Here is a 21,094-nt window from a genome sequence, read left to right as displayed (position 1 = left end):
TTTACAGCATCAAGAATTTCTTGTTTGAACTTGAAAAACTGTTGAAAACATGACAATAATTCTTCCACCTCCCATCTTCTTCTTTCCGATCACCCTCATCTCCATCATTTCTGTTCTTCACCCGTCCTTCTTTGTCTCCTTAACTCTCACCTGCTCACAATCACCGCTGGACATTTTCTGTCAATCCCTCTGCTTCTGCATACCCATCCCGTCCTTGCATCCGCGCATCATCCATGACCCAGTTAGGGGAGGAGAAGCGCTCCACACCTTTGCCTGCCTGCCAGCAGAGGACATCCATAGTTCCTTGAGCAGAGGCCGAGATTATTTTATTCGCTGAAAAAAAAAAAAACAACAACATTCAAGAAACATCTCCAGTGGGAAAAGCTCCTACCTGCAGGAGACACAAAAAGAGAAACCATGTGAAGACGGCAACAACTGTAACAAATGCTAACAACAAAATCTTTTCTTTTTGTCACTTCACAAGCTTTCTTTATCTTTTTTCACCTTGTTGGGAAGGAAAATGCTTCCACCTGAGACTGCAGCCAATAGGAGTACTGCTGGAAGCAGAGCTGTGATGACTTTTCTCACCTCCCTCCGCCTGAAACCCAAGGGATATTTACGGTCAACTTAAAGTGGAGATACTGACATGTAGCTACCAGAGATCTCTGTGCTAGTGAGCTGAATGACGGACAGCCCCGTGGTGGCCGGTATGAGTAGAGACAGTTCGGACCCTTTTAGATTCATTCGTTATGTTCGCCGTTTGTTTTCCTTTTTTTTGTTTTTTCTTTGAAACACCATTTGCTTTCAGTGATGAAACCTGTTCATCCCCAGCCATCTGCTCCCGAGGCTGTTGGAAGGTTTCACCAGGAGCAACAAGTCCCCGGCTGAGGATGAATTAAAAATTCAGTGGGGCCACGTTAGAGACACACACATTCTGTCACTGCTGTTTGGGAAGTAGAGGTGGACTTCTGTTTACTGAGGTGTCCAGAGCAGGGTTTAAAAGGTTTTGAGCACCGCTGGAAAAAAGCACTTAGTGAGGTTGGACATTCAAATTATATGAGTGGGAAAGAGACCGTGTGTGTGTGTGTGTGTGTGTGTGTGTGTGTGTGTGTGTGTGTGTGTGTGGTGCATTTGCAGTGTGAATCCAAATTTGGCCTGGACAGATAATTGGCCTTTTTTATGTCAAAGCCTCTATCTCCGATGCTCTGGACACCTCGAACTAAGTATAGAAAGCAGAACTTGTTTGTCGCGATCTGTGTGCAATCACTTTGCGTGTGTGTGTGTGTGTGTGTGAGGGGTGGGAGATGCTAAAGAAAAAAAAGAAGAGTGGGAACAGATACACAATATCCGATGTTTAACGAGACTTTCCTGCCACTGTCGCTCTGAGGCATGTAAGGGGAGAAAAAAAGTTGGCTGGGTCCAAAAAAGGAACGGTAACTGTGATGTTTCCATGAATATACGATCACCCGGGGACCACGTTTCGTTTCCTCCCTCTCTCGCTCTCTGTCTCTCTCTCTCTCTCCTTCTCTCTGTTTCCAAAGATCTAAGCAAAACTGTAGCACCAGCTTACAGAGCAACATGTGGCACATTTGGGGGGGGGGATTGGTGTCAAATCTAAAGGTTCCTGTCCTGGATTCCTCCCATGTTCCTATACGACTGAGGGTCTTCACTGATATTAAGATGCAGCGGGCGCACCTTTAACTCGGCCTTCGGACAACAAAGATTGAAGTGTGATCATCTTCCCTTAAGACGCCAGCGTTTGAAGAATGGACGAGTCAGTGATTCTCTCTCTCTCTCTCTCTCTCTCTCTCTCTCTCTCTCTCTCACAATTGATTCCATTCAGGTCTTTCCTTCATGTTATACTTTTAACAGCTCCATCACTTTGGGGGGAAAAAAAGTCACTTTGTTTTAGTCTTCGTGGAAATGTTGCAGAAGGTTTCCTCCGAGGTGTGACAGCAGGGGAGTCCCCGGCACACTCATCACTCCCATGTAAGTCATTTGGGAATGACAATTCGGTCTTTTTTGAATGTTAGAACAATAACACACACACACACACACACATATATATACCTATATATACACACGTGGAAATATTGTTTTGAAAGTGCACCACAGGAGGGAAGAATCAGAAGGCAGGTGAATGACATGCCGGGGGTTCACGGTGTCTATAAGTAAGTCCAAGACATGGAAGGGAAGCTACGAGCTTTGCGAGCTGCGTTTCCTGCGCATGCTTCACTAAGTGGGCTGCCATTACATACAGTTAGCTTTAATGTAGCCGCGCGTCATTGTAGATCTCATTTGAGAACCGTTACCATGACGCATCCTCACGTCACCTTTTTGAGCTGCTACTCCTCTTTTTTTGGCCTTTTAAAGACCTGAAGTGTAAAATTCTCCGTATTCGGCCTACGTGCATGCATGCGCGTGGCGACACCTTCCCACCGACAGGTTTTTAATGAAGTCTTTAAAGTCACCTATTTTCCTCCGAAATCCAGGGCTTTGAAACCAATCAACGCATTGTTCCCTTCAATCAGTTTCGCTGTGGGTTGATAATTGCTTTTACAATTTTATTACTTTTAAAGCTCTCACTTATCTCCTCAGTACAGATAGAATATTGCTCCTTGCTCCTTCTCCGCTCGTGAATTGATGGAAAAGGAAACAATTGAATTACGCCTGGAGATTTCACTCGGAGTCGAGCGCTTCCATCAACATTAACGTGCCGCCGTTCACTTTCTTGTAGTTTTTAGCGACGCTGTCGCTTTGTGAATTTCCTTCATTTTCAATTTTTTTTTCCTTATATTGCTCCAAATAGTTTAATTTCAATGCAATTAGTTCCTGTTAAGGCCTCCTCTTTATAAGTGATTTTCCCCTCCATTCACTCCTCTCATGGCCACATTTAATACACATTACGCAACACTTTATTAAGCTGCATTAAGCGCTAAACAAGTAGAAGTAGCTGGTGCAGTAACATAGGAAGCCCCCTGCGGTCCCTTGATAGAACTAATCTGACATGATTTACCTGATCGATTTTGAAAAACAAGCAGAATCTCACCCAACCATGATTGTTCTCACCCAGCAAGGGCTCGGCCGACGCGAACTCAGAAAGAAAGACTTCGACCTTCTCCGTGTTTGTGCTCCTCCTCCAGTCTCCAGTAAGCACTTTAGGTTCATTATAGTGCCTTGGTACCACCTCATGATACTGATTTGATGAACCAGCTGTACTTCTGTGTTCCAGAATCCCAAATAGTTCAGATCGGGAGGGATTACATCATAACCTGTGAAATTCTCCTTTGCAGCCCAGTCCTTTATTCTAATATATGCATGAAGAAGCAAACACACACCTACTAAAGAAACTGGAAGTTCTGTGTTTTTGGCGTCATTTGTACTGTACTTTAAAATTTCTGCTTGTTTTTGTTGCGCATGTTTTTTTGAGAGAGAGAGAGAGAGAGAGTTTTCAATTCTTCAACCAAAGAAAATGATCCAAATTTCAATTCAATTAGTAGAAAAAGGCAAAATTAGGCTGAACTGTTCAATCAGTTGTTGATGTTGCTTCCTTCAGCGCCGTTAGGAAGAGGAGTTCCTAATAGGCGACGTCTTTAAAATGACGTGCAGGTTATTTTGCAGGAATGAGGTTTTTCACTTAATGGGCGCTACAGCTTATAGAAACACTTTTCTTTTGAAACCCATCTGGGTTACTCAAGAAAGTTCTCAAAGGAAGTGAAGTCGTTCTAGGAACATGAAGATCAGCCAGTCTGGGATCGAGACCAGGCTGTCTTGATAGCAGCTGGCAACTTCCTGGTTCTCTTTGCATATTTTAAGACAGAAACTCTGCTCATGCGAGGTTCTTTTTCCGTTATCAGCAAGACGCAGCTCCGAGTCCTCTCCTGCTCATCATCTCCTCTATAATGAAACAGACCGCAGCAATGGCCGTCCTGTTCCCATCACGTCGACTGAATTTTCCTCCAGTCGGGGACGGGACCAAAAGCCTTCTTTCATGTTTTTAAGTACAGTCCTTACTGTACATCTTTTGAATCACAGAGCGATCCAGGAGTGGTGCTGTGTGCGACATATTCTTCATCTATAACAAGTGATCTTCCATCTTCCATGGTCGCACTCTGTAAGACAGGGTTTTAAGGCCCAGTTCGTGCAATTTGACCTCACTATTCAGTCCAACTCTGCTTCTGGTGACTCGAGCGTCCGGAGGAAGGGAATTGTTTTATTTGATGAACCGAGATAAGACAATATTGTGGTATTTCTGAATGTATTTTATTTCAGTGTGCATCCGAATTTCTCTTTACTGTGTTCAATATCTGTAATCCCACAACTGCTCCTTCTGTGTGCGTGCAGTAATGGTGAGAAAAATGTGTGCTGACAGCGTTGTCAACCTTGGAATAATAATAAAAAAAAAAAGACAATGTCCAATTTATCAAGAGTATAATAGAGCAAAATATTTACAGAGCTGCTTTTTATTACAAGAGACTACATTCCTGTCAATGTTATTACAAGGTCTCATGTTTCCTTTTTGTTTTTAAACTTCATTTCACGAAAAGTCTGGAAGATCGCTCACCCAGCCTCTGACTGAGACTAAAACTCCTAACAGTGAGATCAACGCGGCCCTTAAACGCCTCAAGAAAACAGTGGAAGGCAAAGATCCGCGTCGATGTCTCGCTGTACACCAAAAGGGTTCCCAAATGAACGAAGACACGGACAAACGTGGACGGGACTGTGTGACCACAGAGAGCAAAGAAAGTGTCTCTGAGAAAGAGAACATGTTTAATGAATTAAAAAAAAAAAAAACCAACAAAAAACCTTTTTGTACAGAGATATATTTTTATGAAAATACATTTGTAATATAAAAAGAAAAATGGATTGACATATATGTAAATGTTTTTCTTTTTCATTATTGTAGTACAGATGCTAGTGGGGAGTATATGGAAAATCTCTATATAAATAAATAAATAAATATATATATATATATAAATATATACAAAGAAAAATAGAAACAAGGCTTTTTTATATGTAAAAAAGATTGTACATAAAAGTTTACATACATACTGTACATATGTAAGACCCACCATGGCTTGTCTGCAATATATAAAATGTATTTTATCCGTCTGTATATGATGCTTTGCATTGTGTCTAAGCTTATTCTACTTTCTTGAACTTGAAACTTATTTTGAAGGTTTTTGGAATAAAATATAAAATCTACGCTCCATCTGGGTATTTATTGAGTGCCTGTGTTCGTTGCCTCCGGCCAGGAATCCATTAGCTAATTGTGCTCAATTAACCTCTGAGTAATAAACAATAACACATGATAGAACCGACGTTCCTGGTTTCATGTCAGGGCCGAGAGATCTGCTTTCACCCATTAGGAGTTGCATATTTCTCTGTAAGGGTCTCTCTTTATGAATGCATTCTAGATCAAACTCAGATATTTTCATGGCGTGAACCTGTTGGCCCATCTCACCACTCTTGGAACGTATCTGGTGATAGAAGGCTATTAGTTCCCGTCTGGAAAAGTTGTAGTTTTGCTGACTTGAGAGTGCTTGAAAAACCTTTGGATTTACCTGTGAGAAGCTGTTTCCAACCCTCAAATCCAGCAGGGAATTTTACATGAGCTGTGACATGAGCTATAATTTGCCACGTTATTATAATAGTCCAAAAAAAAAGACACAGAAAGGATGTTTTAAGGTTGTTAAATAATTTAAAATGTCCCTTTCAAACATTCTCAGAACGTTTTCAGTGCCAAAATTATTCAAGCTAGGCCGTAACAAGACAAGACTGAGCTGCAGGACCACGACCAGGAAACAGCCAGTTAGTGGCCTGGTGCTTTCATTTGAGCTGCAGTGTCCTACCAGTTGTGTCGGAACTTCTGACTCAACTTGTCAGTCCGAACTGATTAATGTTTAGCATGCTGTTGTTAGCTTTAGCATGTGATTTGATTAGCCACCAGTTCGGAGGTGTTAAGAAGTAGTAGCATTTGTTAAGTTAGAGCCGGCGCAACTACAACTTTGTCTGAAAGAAGGTGACGTAAAACAACAGTGTACTCCAACGATTTAATATCTTTGTTGTCCCTTGACACAGTCCTGGGCTCCTTGTGACCTTTGACCTGACCTTGACCCTGATTAATGCATTGATTGACTCACTGTATTGATTTGAACAGATGTACAAGAACTGGAAACGGTGTTGTTAACGTCAGCCTTAATTTGAATTAGATAGTCTGGTGTTGACCCAGCGCGCCATGACACATTTCCTTCGTCACATCTAATTACTGACTGCTGTTCATGTTTGGTCTGCGTCCAGCTTTTATTTTAGCAAACACAAGCGAGATGTAAAAATGGAATATATGTTATTTTAGAATTGAACTTTGTGGGTTGTTGGTTGTTGGGTTGTTGTTGTTTTTTTACTGTTGCATTTAAAAAAAAATCAGTTTCTTCTTCTGTGCTGTGACGAGGGGGAATCTGTATATTCGTGAGCGTTGTGATGGAAATTCAATTACAGTGTTTCGGGGTTTTAGTGGAGGAGGGCCCATACACAACGTTCAGACTTAATTTTTATAAAGTACCTTCGCTGCACACAAAGTGCTGTGGAGTGACGCCTCATGTACCTCATTCCCTCTCACGTTTACCTTGCTAATTCTACAGAAATGGCGCTGGCTGCTGCTGGAGGTGCATTGTCCTCCTCTGAGCTGGGATTGAACCCTTGACCTCCTGATTCCCCTTCATATGATGAGCTTGTAGTGCTGTTTGTTTTGTATTTTGTAGGCGATGGATGACTGTGGCTTATTCCGCAGCACAAAATGTTTCCTCTTGGTTCAAGGAAGTGTGTGTGTGTGTGTGTGTGTCCCTCATCCAAGTATTGGCAAGGTTAGAGCCTTTACTTGATTGATTAAATCAACAGCCATACATGGGTCATTAGTCACTCCTGCTCACCAACAATTTGCCATGGTGATTAATCAAACCTTGTCAAAGAGCTCTGACCTGCAGGAGTGTTCATTCACAGCATTTACCCTCCGTCCCCCAGACTGAACTTGTTCAGGGCCTCCATGTTTGTGTTCACACACTTCTAACTTGTCAAACACAGTTTCTCTGTTGTTCTTTGATCCTGCAGGTTCCTCTTGAGCATCTGTTTTAGGTGGTTGCAGTTGTTCCTAAATACGCAGCTGCGGGTAAGCCCCGATTTTAGCCTGGAAGGATGTCACTCTCCAAAATACACGTCCACGCAGTGCTTTAGGTCTCTTTGGGTTTCGTTAAAGGGCCAGACGCTCAACACCAGGCATTAAACATCTTTTCTCAGCCGAGGCAGGATCTGATCGATGGATTTCTGACAAAGAATTTGTACGCGAGGGAGCTTTTTACAATATTAAAAACAAAGGCCCCGAGCTATGCTTGACAGTTAGCTAGGCCATCCTAGGACAGGTATAAATATACGGCTGCTGCGCGTCAACAAAATGCCACCTCAAAGGCTCAATGTCCTCAGTCTACATGAGCGAAGCGATTCGACCCGTGACGCTGTTTAAAGTCTGTTGGCAAAAGTAATGCTTCAGCTGAAGGAGCTACCTCTTGCTCCTGTGTGCAAAGAACGGCCCAAAATGCCAGCAATATCGTCCAAGAACTGCTCTGCTGCCGCCAGGGAAACCGTGACTTTAATGTCAAAGCAGATGAAGCAAACAACCATCTCAACACCAGGATCTTCTCTGTGGCTGCCTTGCGTCATCCGGACGGTTTTGCTAATTTCAACACTAAATCCGACCAGTTTGCAGTTGCTCCCGTGAGTCAATGTGCCCACTAACTTCTGAGTCACGGGTGTTATAAAAGCAAAGGACTCAGACGACCTTAAAACATCAGCATCCGTTTCTGGTGCTGTGCCGCCACCCAAATGTCTCCCTCAGGTCTTCAGTGAGCGAAGCTCTGAAGAAGAGAAGAATGCTTTTCAGCAGTCGTGGGAATCTCTTTGAGTGTGTAGACGCAAGAGACGACAATTAGCTTTGTCACTTTTATCACTCTGCAGTCTGCCACAACACACACACTGACACACACACACACATACGGCAGTATTTCTGGAGATGACAGCTCTTTCCAATTACCCAGGTGTCCAGCGGCCATGTTCCTCCTTTTTGCTTTTTTAATAAGAGGAGCTGCACTGAAGAGCCAGACTGTACAGTTACATGCATGCGATCATTGGATCTCAAACCTCCATCTTTAAATGAGCTGTTTTCTAGCAGGAACACGCTCCTCGCCACAGATTCGATCATATGTTTATCGCGGCTCTTTCCCGCCACAGCTCGCTTTTTAGAAAGCAAAACAACGATGTTGTTTCCGTCTATTTTCCTCGACTTGTGAGCGTCTTTCATTTCCGTGCATTGTTAAGGCAAAGAGAAAGTAATTCGTGTTGTTTTCAACATGTCGAGAGGGAAACAGTCGACGTGAAAACATCTCAGTCAGCAGCCTTCAAAGAGGCGCTTTACGGGATAATAAGTAGAGAGGGGCGGAGAGAAACGCTCGATTCAAAGCCTGCCTTCACGTTTGTGCCTCTTGTGTTATTATCCCATCATGCAACAGAGTGCTGACACTTCCCTGTTAGATATTGTCCCATTGTTATGCATCATGGATGGCAGTAATTGGAGATCCACTGTTGACTGTTACCAGGGAATTTTTTTTTCTCTCTTCTTTCTTTCGACTCATTCATTATTTAAGTTAATTAGAAGTTTTCATTCTCACAAGCAAATAATCCGCCTGTTATTTATCTGATTATTTATTAAACCACTCTAGTATTTGGGGGAAAAGAAAGCTAGGGAGATTATTCTTACTGCAGTAATTACCGAGTACGCTCAAGTATTGATGTTAATACACCTCCGTACAGATACAGGCTCCTGACAACCATGCGGACACCAGATTAGAGAGCTTGGCCTGCAGAAACGCCAGCATAGACTGAGCTCTGGGTTATTTATTTGTAATCACAGTGAGTTAGCTTTGCCACGGTGCTCGGGCTGCAGTAAGTAAGCCAGCCCCCTGCTGACAAATTCAACTGACAGAGCAAATATATACTTGCTCTCATCAGACAATCCCTTCATCCTCGGTCCAATGTCTTGTGGGACAGCCGAGTGTGGATTTTGCCTGATATTAGCCAAGGCCCCGGCCAGCACGCTGGGGGGATTTGCGAGGGTAAACCTCTTGCTTTGATGTCTCCTTGAATATCCGAGCTTGACACAGTGAAACAAGGGATAGCAGGAAATTGAGTGGACTGATTCAAAAGAGATGCCCCTCATGACCTTGGCATCAACAAACAGGGAAAGTACTTAAGGAAAGGTAAGAAATGTGTCAGTGGACACACTCAGCTGCAGAAAAATAGTCAACTATATCAACACTTGCACCGGATTGCATTATGTGTGTGTGTGTGTGTGTGTGTGTGTGTGTGTGTGTTCAAAGGCTTCTTTTAACAGCACCTTTGTCACTGCAGCAGCTCTGATTATGGTCCCGCTCACACCAGGTGATCCGTACCTCATCCAGTCAGGGTACGCTTCCCTGGCCCAGGCGTTGTTGGAAGAGGTGGGCTTCTGGAAGGCGTAGATGTGTTTGCTGGAGCCGGGACGGCAGGGCAGGTGTGTGTCAGGCATATAATCGGCAAGCCGGCTGTGAATTGATGTAAGGCTTTAACAAGCAGAGCATGGAACTTTCCTGAATGCATGCGAGTGTCTTTTGTCCTTCATTCGCTCGCTTCCCGCATCTCACTCCAAGAAGCAAACCTACACTTTCAAGCGCCAACTTGTTACTTTTCTGTACCGTGTGTGTGTGTGTGTGTGTGTGTGTGAGAGAGTAGATTTCACTGCTGTAAAATCTTTTCCCCTTGAATTGTCAACCAAACATCAGCACAGTGATGACATAAGCTCGTCAGACTGTCGGGCCTGAGGCAGTCAGTGTCACGACCAGGCTGGGACACAGGACACAGGCGCAGGGTTCAGGTGTTTCATTAAAAGCTTTAATGAAGGTTTCCAGGCGACTCCAAGTTCAAGGAACAGAATGGAGGCTATGAACCTAACTTGTAGGATCACCCCTCTTCTGTAGGGGAGAGGCGTGGCTATGAAAAATATCCCAAATAAAAATCACTCCACTAAAAGGAGGAATAAACACAACAGGCTATTGAAGGTTAATCCATAAATGAAAATCACTCCAGCTACGGAGGAAACAAGAATTCAAAATAAAAGCACAAACAACAAAACAAGGTAAGGAAACAAAAGGTCACTCCTTGCGGAGGAAACAAAAAGCTATGAACCGTTAACTACTAAGACGGAAAAACTTACCACAAAAAAATCTCTCACTTGGAGGAAGGAAAACACAAAACAGCAATCAAGGCTGGGGTCAAAGGGCTGGGGTGAACGCACGGGACGAAACACCCAGGCACAGGACAACGGGAGAGGCAGACGATATACAGACTCGAGGTAACGGGGAACAGGAGGAAACATTTAGCAATCAGACAAGACACACGAGGAAAGGCAAGTGACCTGAAATGAGAGGAGAGTTACTTTTCAAAATAAAACAGAAAATGACGAGACGAAACATGGAGACAGGACAAAAACCCAACTTGACTTCACCGCGTGTGACGTGTGAGAGCAGGCCAGCAGGGGAGCGGGACAGTCCTGCTTCAGCGCGGTCCGGGTGCGAGTTCTCCCTGACCTGCGACATCTCTGGAGGCACGTGATGCTGAAACACGTCGGCGGTGGAATCGCATCATGTGTCATTAAAGGCTCATTGGTCTTCCAGCTCATCCGAACACCATCGGCCTCCATCTCCGGGGCTCGTCTTGACCTCTGTCGTACCTCCTGGGCAACCTTGATGCGGGTACTCTTAAAATGCTAAGATACTAACATTTTAATTTGAAGTAATACTGCAGCTTTTACAAGCTTCTGTGTAGATGAGTACTGCAGCGTTCTGAAAGATCCAGAAAAGGAAAATGAGTACACAAATCCAGCAAATCAGGGGTTTAACCCCAACAGACAGTACAGAGCAAGAGGAGGTGGTCCACACGCTGAAGCTCCCTTTTCAGAGTTTTCTAGAAATCAAAAGTGACCTTGAAATCCAATAACCGGGCTTCCAAACTCTTCATTTCTTGTCATCATCTGAAGGAGTTAATCAGATGTACAAGACTGCACTTTAGAAGCTGGACAGGCAAAAACAAACAAAGAGTTCAGCCTCAACTGAACACATCTAGAAAACTCAGACATATTAAAAAAAAAAAAACAACCTCAGGCTGAGTTACAGCGTCGCATCGAGTCCTGCGACGTTCATCCATGTGGTCCAGCGTGTGAACTTGGACCCCGTCAACGATTCAAGGCTCTCATTAATCAATACAGGCAAACCTCTTCCTTCGACGGCAGCTGGGGATGTTTTAATTGACATGGAAAAACGTCACTGGAGCTTTTCAGTGACTTCTCATGAAATATTAGATGGACCTTGACGGAGAAGTGCAGCCTCTGAGTGCGCTGTTCAATATTTAATCAATTGCCAATGTCAATCCATTTCTTCCCACCCTGCATTCGTCGGACAGAATAAATCATCTTTGTTTCAAACTTGCTCATATATTCTCTGGACTGAAATCCTAACTGGGAATTTCATGCACTGTATAGAACCGCTGTAAATATGAGGAGACTGGTCGCAGTTGGGTGTGGATTATACCGGTCCATGCACTTGAGAGCTTGTGAAATGAGTGTGGCGTTTCTGAGGAGGCGTTAGCGCCAAGCTAAATATTTGTGGCCGGCTCTTACTGCGTTCTGGACTGGTAAGGAAGTAAAACAGTGGTGCAAAAAAATGTCCATGAGCTCAAGACACAGGTATGTGAGTACATGAAAGACAAAGTACTCTTCATAGGTGAAGTCTGACTAACAAGCGGGTCGGGGGAGAGTTTCATTTTAACATTGTAGAAGTAACATTACCCAAAATTTAAGCATATCATCTGTAAAATGTTCTTTTTCATGTGGTGATTCTAACTTTGAAGTGGTAACTGAATTTGATCAAATAATAAAATAACTGAGATGTAATAAAACTTTTCTTTTATCTTTTTTTTGTTGTTGTTTTTTTTTTGCAACAAAGAGTAGAAGGTGGAAGTATTCCTAGACTGGAAATGTACCTTCAGTGTGATCAATACTTCAGAAAGTCAGACAAGCACATTAAAACACAGCTCTGTCAACTATGAACCTTTCAACTCCGAGTTTCAAAGCTTTTCCATTTATTTTCTATTTGTTTTGTTTTCTCATTAAAAAGTTTTTTTGTAAAACACACACACACACACACACACACACACACACACACACACACACACAGTGGGACATCAACTGCCACACTTGGTATATGGCGTCTGCAGACATATCACAATGTTTCCGTAATGTATTTCATTTACAGCGTTACATTGTGAGAGATAAAGACCCGAGGCCGTCAGGTCATTCTGGTGACAGAACATGCGATTCTTTTTACAGATTGAAGTCATTCACATGTATCAATGTTGTTTTTTGGGGGGGAATGCATAAGAAAATGTGACAATATAAAAGTGACATATTTTCTCATTCAGCTTTCTGTTGTGATGAAGCCGATCGCAAGGATCGCAAAAGCACCTTTCAATGGCACAAAGATTCTTCAACAGAAATTCTTGACTTTGAGCGACTGGAACAAAAGTCATGGCGACGTCATGAGGCAGAGATGTTTCCAGCCTGTCGGTCTGAAGTTAGTTAGTTCCCAGGTAGCGTGTTCTCAGTCCCTCCAGAAAAAGGAAGAGTTTGTTTGTGATTGCTGCGGGCAAAAGTCCTTGATCATGCGGCACGTTTTCTTAACAAATGCGATGGAATGTGCTGGATGTTTATGCAGTTTTATGCGATGAAATTGCAGGAATTTGTAAAAACTGCGGTTTGATGGATAAGAAAAAAAAGTGATTTCCCCCAACACTCTGTTCTCACCGGGCTACGACCTTAATGTAAAGAGTTGTTTCCTTTGATAAGCGAGCGTACTACGTCACAGAAAGGGCTGGGGATCATTAAGTTCTCATCTTGTTTTATTTCAGACCTCAATAAATGCATGGCTCAAACTTACAAAACCTTGATGAGTCAAACAAGTTCATAGACTGATTTACGGACCTCATCGTGTCTTCGTGGAGTTTGCAGCTTGCCGATGACATCACTTCACAATGTTCCCAAGGCAACAGGAGGAAAATGGCTGCGCTTGTGTGAAATAAACGCAACATTTTTCAATTTTCTGCAAAGATATGAGTGATTTTTTTTTTTTTTTTGCAATGTAAATGCGGGGATTACGAAATCGTGCAAGCCCTGCTTACTTTGTGCTTTTCCCGTGGAAATCTGTGGCGAAAGTGCGGCACCTTTGAAAAAATGCAGCCCCTGAGTGAATGTGCAGACTTTGGTTGATTATGCACTGAATTGAGCGATCGCACAATCGTGCTTTTCAGGAGGGACTGTGTTCGACTGCAGTTGTTTCTTTGTCAAAAACTTCTTCGTGACCTAAAACGCCTCTCATCAGACTGAGATCATGTTCTTGTCTCTCTGCTGTGAGATTCGTCTTGTTTCTCCTCTGACCAATTATTTTGACCATATGTCTGTAAACTGTTGTTGTTTTATTAAAAAACAATTGTTATTAATGTTGATATGCCCCCCCCTCAAAAAAAACACAATCTTGATGCTAAATCTGTTAGCCTGTCAATGGGGTTTCCAATGTTATGATAGCACATTCGCTCAAGTTAGATGCGGTTGCTAAAATGCAATTATTCCAGCACATATTGATGTTGATGTTAAGTTAATTTTGCATGCCATTTAGCGATTTAGGGTGAAATAAGAGTCAGCTCCTAAATTGTGACTACATGTGTGTTTCTGCTTGTGAAAGTCAACAATCTAAACTAACCTACTGTCTCTTGGATGTTTACTGAAGAACCTGTTAGCCATCTGCCTAGCTAGCAGGCGCCTCGACATCCTAGCTAGGCAGAATAGTGAAAAGACATTCAGCCATTTGGAGTCAACAGAAAAAAAATGACCCTGAAACGGGAAAAACAAAAGGTTTGCTTGAGATTTTGCTACTGAGGAGGAACTGCGGTGAACCAAAAGGGACTGACGGCTTCTCAGTCGACGTTAAAGCGGCTCACTGAAGCTACGGTCGGTCGACTGGCACAAAGGAACACAGCACAGTTAAAATTGAAGCGATTGTCTTAAAGGAACGGTACATGTCTTACATCACGTCTTTGTGACTCTCAAACACAAGCCAGTCACATATATTTAGCTTTAAGCAAATAGAGACTGATGGCTAACAACAGCAAAACTGTCCAAAGACATCACTTTACAAACTGCTTCGTCCGTTGTCTGGCATAACCCTCGTGTTCGTCACTATTTGTGTGTACTTAATTGCAAAATAAACTTGGTGATGTATCGCTTTAAGACTTTTGACTGTAAACCAGCACCACGGGTTGGGGGCGGCCCTCCTCGCCTCGACTTTTTGAGTACCTTGGGAGTAAAGTATGAAGATATTGAAGAGTGACTTAAGTCCCTGAACAAGCCAGCAGAAATCCTGTGCATACCGTAGTAGATGAGAGAAATAATTGTACAAGCAAAGTATTTATACACAAAATTATAACATTGACAGGCTTCATATCCCTTTGCAGAAAAATCACGATTCAAATATTCCAGCAACAGCCGGGATCCCACGAGTTACCCTCAGGTCAGATGAAATGAAAAATGATCATATTTATATACTTTTTTAAGGAAGGTGAACGAGGTGGTGCCACTGTAATCATCTCAACTCGTTAGAAGACATTTTGAGTTTTATTCATGTATATATTTTGCTTTAAAATACCAAACAAACCAGACATGGAGGGTGTTGAGGAAAACTATATTACTGTTTACATAAATGCAAGGAGGTTCCAGGTTCAAGCCCTGTTCTCCTGTTCCTGTGTGGGTTCCCTCTGGTACTCCAGCTTCCTCCCACAGTCCAAAGACATCAAGAGAGGACGAGGCTGATTGATACTCTAAATTGACTGTAGGTGTGACTGTGAGTGTGAATGGTTGTCTGTCTCTATGTGTTGGCCCTGTGATGGACTGGTGACCTGTCCAGGGTGAACCCCACCTCTCACCTGAAGGCTGCTGGGATAGGCTCCAGCCCCACACGACCCTTAACAGGATAAACGGTAGAACAATGGATGGATGGATGTTTATTTAAGTGTACTGGATCTTAAATGAGCCTCTTCTGACTCTCAAAGAAAACATTCATTCTGCATGCATGCAATCATACAGTGATGAATATTGGCAAATAAGCCATTTCCATGTATTAACTTTTATTTGCTATTTCCGCAGGTGCAGCCTCATTCTAAAAGGATGCGTTAACCAGAGAGTTGGGAGCAGGTTCATTGCCACCTCATGGTGGCCCAGAACCAGCAGGCTGTGGTCTCGGTGACACGGCAAAGGCCTGTTCATTCAGTCAGGTAATAAGCACTCGACAGGGAGGCACCACTACAAACTGTTACGCCCCACTTCACTCCTGGATTGAAAAATAGCTCTGCAAACAAGACAATCTGAAATGCCACGTTGCCATGGTGACAGAGGCACTCTGCCCTCTCATTTTAATAGCAGCTGTCTCAAGTGGCTGCAGGTTTTGAAGCAATTTTTGTAATGGCTGATCCTTAGGAAGGGGCAGCATGGCTCAGAGGTAAAGAGGCCGTCTAGCAAGCAAAGGGTCGCTGGTTCGATCCTCACTTCCCCTGGTAACCGTGTTGAAGTGTCCTTGAGCAAGATACTGAACCCCTAATTGCTCCTGATAGTCCTGTGACGGACTGGTGACCCGCCCAGGGTGAACCGCCTCTCACCCAATGTCAGCTGACATAGGCTCCAGCCCCCCCCCCCCCCCCCCCCGTGACACTTAACTGATAAGCGGAATCGAAAATGGATGGATGGAAGGATGAATGATCCTCAGGGAGAAAAGTGTAGGTTATTGCAGTGATTACACACAACCTTTTATCGCGCTATGCAGTAAACAACCATCTATCGACGGGCCTGACACACACCTGATCAGCTCAGCACTGCAAATACTGGTGAGGAAGAAAGAGCCTCACACCGATCCTGATAGGAATGTTTATCACAGGAGAAAATTGAAAGTTTCAGATAATTATCCAGATTATGATCAGCAATGAAGCGAGCTGAAGCTGTCAGAAATAAAATGTGCAGTGGTTACACCACTTTTACCTGGGAAGAGCACCAGCGTCATCTTTCCATAACCAAGCTGAGTTTTATGCCTAAACCTAAACACACCTTAACTGCAGCGTTTCGTTGTCCTCTGAGGGTAAAGTCGTGTCTGCCATTTTACTGCAGGACATTTGCAATCATGCACAAGAAATTGAGCTTAATTTCCGAAGATGTACGAATGTTTCATGAGAGTGTGTTGAATCCAGCTGAGGGGCCCTCAGAGAGTGCACACCTCCGACATGGGGATATGACATCATGTGATCCAGTTCTGAATCAACGCTAACGTCTGATATCCTGCTACTCAACCAACATAACATTACTGTTCCAAAGTTGAATCAAAATCCCCTGACGACTTTTGTCAGAGTTTGAGTTTTCTCCTGACGGACAAACCAACTCAACACAAGCCAAATCTTGCTTGAGCTCATTAGAATTTGAGACTTTTAAACAGGCAAATGTTGCTTGTACTGCTGCATGATGTCCCAAGAGCCTGAAGTCCAAATCATGTTCATAAATTGCCTGAGATTTCCTGCTCTTGGTCCTCGGTCACAGTTTGATCCCGTCACTTTATCGGTCGGTCCTGCTCCTTTTCAGCTCTGGTGTTTTTAACTCAATGCACGACTGAGCAGTAACACGACAGCGTCCAAGGGAAGCGATCAGCTCGGGGAAGGGTCAACACGGCGATCGGATGAGCGTATCGTCGGCTCTTGATGGGAATTGCTCAGCACTTGTTCTCCCTCCTCCTCAGAGTTGGAGGGGGAGATAAATTATGAATAAGGCATCCATAAAACATGCTCTTATTTATGGAGATTAGTGGATTTTTCAGACATTTCTAATTAAATTCAGCTGATCCAAGGTATTTTGCCAGAAATCCCTGCAGCGAAGGCTTATTTCACTTATTGTAATGAAAGAAGCAGAAGGAAGCGATGAAAAAGAAGTAAAAGGAATCAGTTTGCATGTACAAAAACATATTTTCCTCCATGATTGTAGGCCTTTAATGAGCTGATACATCATGTTGTTTTTCCTCAACAAATCAAGGATTATATTGATTTGACATGTTTCCTTTAGGTGACTGTCCATTACACACATGACTAAAACAATCGTAGAAGGAATAAATAGTTTCAAGGCACAGAGAGGGGTTGTGTACGAGTGTGTCGGTGACAGGAGGTTAATCTGATCCATTTATTTCTCCCACGTCAGCTTCACGTTCGTGTGATCATGTTTTATTGCTTAATATGTTCTTGTCACCATTGTGCTCGTACATAGAGGGCGGGTGTTGCGATCTAACGTGTCTGTTTCTACATGTTGACCACTGAACAACTTGATTCAGTTGTCGTTTGTCCTCCACCTGCCGCGAAACAAAACCACGCGGCTGAACTGGCGTTGTTGGTTAGGCGTTATTGCCCCACGCACCCATCGTGGATCACACGTGACAGAGGCAAACAACCTGGATTCACCATCACTAGTTTTCCTCACGCCTGTTAATGAATTGATTTGATTGATTGACTTAACAGCAAGAACCGCAACCTAAGAGTGATGGTTTACCATATTTACTCTCCTCTATGGTCACGTAGCCATAGCTAGACTTGTGATGCAGAGTCTTGCAGCGGCTCAGGTACCTGAAGGTATCTGACATGTGACCCGCAAAACTATTTTGTAGACATCTATTGACATAAATTGAGGGTTGCAGACACGGGTTCAAACAGTGTACTGTCTGTATGCCGCCAGATATCACATGGATGACACAGAGGCGTAACTCGCCAGCAATGAACACCGAATGACAACACTTTGTCTCAGGATGTGTCGGACGTTTGGGAGAGCTTTTATGTGATCGGAGACAATAACGTTGTCAGTGGCTGCACTGATTGTAAAAAGTGCCAAAATGTTTTAGTCTTTGACAGCCGTAAGCTTGGCGTAGGGACCGCTACAGGAGCGAGTGGGAGGTTTTCACGGGTCGCGGGACTTATGGTAGCATGTCCGGTCATATATTTGACTTGGAGCTGATTGTGGATAACAGGTCTGAGTTTTGCGTGTGCAGGTGGGGCAGGTTTACAGACCTGGACCAGTGCCTGTGAATACATCTCTCTCTCTCTCTCTCTCTGCTGTCCTTGATGATGGTTTGAGTTCTGTCTGTCCCTGTTTTGATTCCGATGGATCCAATTATTACTGTTGTGACACTTTCAGAGATCATTTAAAACAATTTGACGATGATACGTCGTAACTTTGTGTTCATTCCCTGTCTTGTCTTGTCAGTCTCACGAGATTTGTAATAAAACCATCTCAAGTGGGCCGTAGCTGCGCAGATCCTCTGTGACATTCAGAGACAAACGACTTCATAGTCAAAATTGCAAAAATCGATTTGTATTTCCAGCCGTTACTGTTGATCATTGGCACCAGTTTACACAACAACAAAAAATTAAAAATGTGTCAAGCCCCGAGATAGAATTCCTTTGCTCTTTACTGCAAAGTAAAAACTTTTGAGCCGCATCCCTTTCTTCCGTATTCCTGTTTATTATTTCTGTGTTATATGGGAGCATCTTTGAGTGTTTAACAAAGCAAAAATGATCATGATTGTGATGACATTGTACGCTTGTAGCAGCGCCAGACGTCGACTGTGAGCTGAGTGTATAGTGTTGAGAGACTTGGTGGAGTGCTGCAGGAAATGCAATCATCTTTACTCTCTGTAATGAAAAAGCTTCCAGTCAGCTGCTTTGGTGGGGGATGGGGGAATAAACAATCCTAGAGGGTGTAACGCCTGCTGGATATGGTGCTTTTGTTCATCTCCTCAGGAATTTATAAAATCAAACAATCAGTCATTCTGCTTCAATCACACTCTCGCCACCAGTCAGCCCCGGAGCCCATGAGGCCGCCACCGCCGCAGCAGCGGTAGCAGCAGCACAACCACCACCACACCCACCCAGATCTCTTACAAGTGTGAGTGAGCACAGTACAGGACAGGTTACAGATTACAAGCCCGTCATGAGTGTAGCTGGGGCGACACTCAAATATCAGTCTGCACATTTAACAGCATAAGAATCAACTAAAACACTCACTCGAGTCCGGGGACCGTTCTCAAAAATCGTTACTACAGAAGTCTGTCATCATTCAGGAACTCCTATCATTTGAAGGACTTGAATGTGGCTGAGAACCCACATGAATACCTGAGTGGTGGTAGACGATGCACAGCTACAGTTCTAGCCTGTTGTCCCATGTAGCCACCCAGTTGATGCCACAAGGAGCCACGACAAAGACAGAAGACTGACACCCGGCCTGATGTTCAAGCTCCTACATGGAGGAGCTGGATTATGCCCCCATGAGCGACCTGCAGAGTGTCTCTGGGTGCCAGCGAGCCACACAACTGCCTGCCCTTGCTGGCACCATCCCAGTAGACATCAGACAAGACCCGGCCATGCTTTACACCACTCAAAAAAAAATAATCCTCTGCAGGATTATCATAGAAACAACATAAACACAAATGCCTGAAGTCCGCACAGCAACAAATGATGCATCTAAGGCCATGTGGGTAAAGTCAAGATGGAGGCAGAATCTCCTACGCAACAGATTCCTGGCCTGGATAAGCCAACAGGTGTGGGACGTATGGTGGAGCGATTGGGGGGGGAGGGGGGGGTAGTGCCCGCAGCTGGGTTCTGAGACCTAACAGAGACACAAGCCACAGAGGGCAGTTTGATCAAGGTGGACAACAATATGTTGGCCTGGCCCGCCTCAACAGAGCCGCAGGTCGAAAGAAGAAGATGCTCACTTGCATCACCTCAAGTCAGGAATGGGTGTCAAGCTCCTGGTGGGTTGTCGGCAGCCTTGACACGAACATGAAAGCTTAAAAAAAATGTTCCCTCTGCTATTCAGGTTTTTCTACGAATTAGACTCACAATGCCTCTCTTTTTCTTTGGTCATATTCTGTATTGTTCTCCACTTACCAGTTATATTTTTCAACCTTTCAAAACAGTCGGCCGTTCTTATTCTCAGCTGTCACCTGTTGACCAAGACAGAAACATATGATAGTATCCAGTACATTCAACATCTGGGGACCACGAACCCGTGAAGGCCTCTGTGCTTCAGCCGTCATGGTGACGGATGCTTCTTGTGGTCAGCACTCAACTCTTCTCTTCTCGGTTTCCTCCTGTCCTCTCTTTTGATGTGGTGGCTATTGTCTGCTCCATTGTGTTTCCTTCCTCACTCCAATCTCAGACCTCTCTATTTTTCATTCTGCTGTCCCCGAAGCCACAAAATGTCTGTCACATTTCTCTCCTAAATTCCGTCTCCCCACTTTTTCTCTGTTATCTCCTCTTAGCTCAACATCTCATCTCAGTTTCGTCTCATTGCCGCCTCAGTGTGCCACGCCGCGCCTTATCATCTCCAGATTAGATTTCCCTCCGATTGGGGATGCCAGAGGGGACCGTTTAGATGAATCTTGGATTGCGAGTGTACATGCGGACACATGTTGCACACACACACACACACACACACACACACACACACACACACACACACACACACACACACACCTGACACTTTTTATACAGACAGCCCTTGATAGAGATAAATATGTCATTCATCTATCACTATTCTGCCTTAGGCTAAACCGTTAAGATGCCTTGATACTGCTCGTCATTATGAAGCGCGGGCGCGCACACACACACACACACACACACACACGCTCAATTTCCCTACCTTCATTCCTTTTTCAAACCCGGAACAAGAGAGCGTCTCATACAGATTAGAATCAGTGGTGATGATGAAACCTGGGTGTAACACCTCCATCAGTGAGGCCATTGTTGTTCAACAAAGCTGACATGAAATAAGGTTTTTGTGCGTCCTTTATCTGTTTTAGACCTTTACTGCCTTCACTTTCATCTAAAGGCG

The 21,094-nt window shown here is 43.8% G+C and overlaps 1 protein-coding gene across 1 annotated transcript in view; it reads left to right on the top strand.

The window, feature by feature from the left end:
* The window catches only part of csmd2 (CUB and Sushi multiple domains 2), a 280,010-nt gene extending 274,837 nt beyond the window's left edge, over nt 1-5,173 (top strand). Inside the window, 1 exon segment of the mRNA XM_086193866.1 lies at nt 243-5,173. The gene's annotated coding sequence lies outside the window, so the exon portion shown is untranslated.
* The last annotated feature ends 15,921 nt before the right edge of the window (nt 5,174-21,094 follow it).

Source organism: Aulostomus chinensis, chromosome 22 (assembly GCF_037954235.1).
Source record: "Aulostomus chinensis isolate RoL2024-O1b breed Wild chromosome 22, RoL_Achi_v1.0, whole genome shotgun sequence".
Classification (NCBI taxonomy): domain Eukaryota; kingdom Metazoa; phylum Chordata; class Actinopteri; order Syngnathiformes; family Aulostomidae; genus Aulostomus; species Aulostomus chinensis.
Note: the sequence above shows the minus strand (reverse complement) of the source record. Positions and strands in the feature narration are given on the sequence as shown.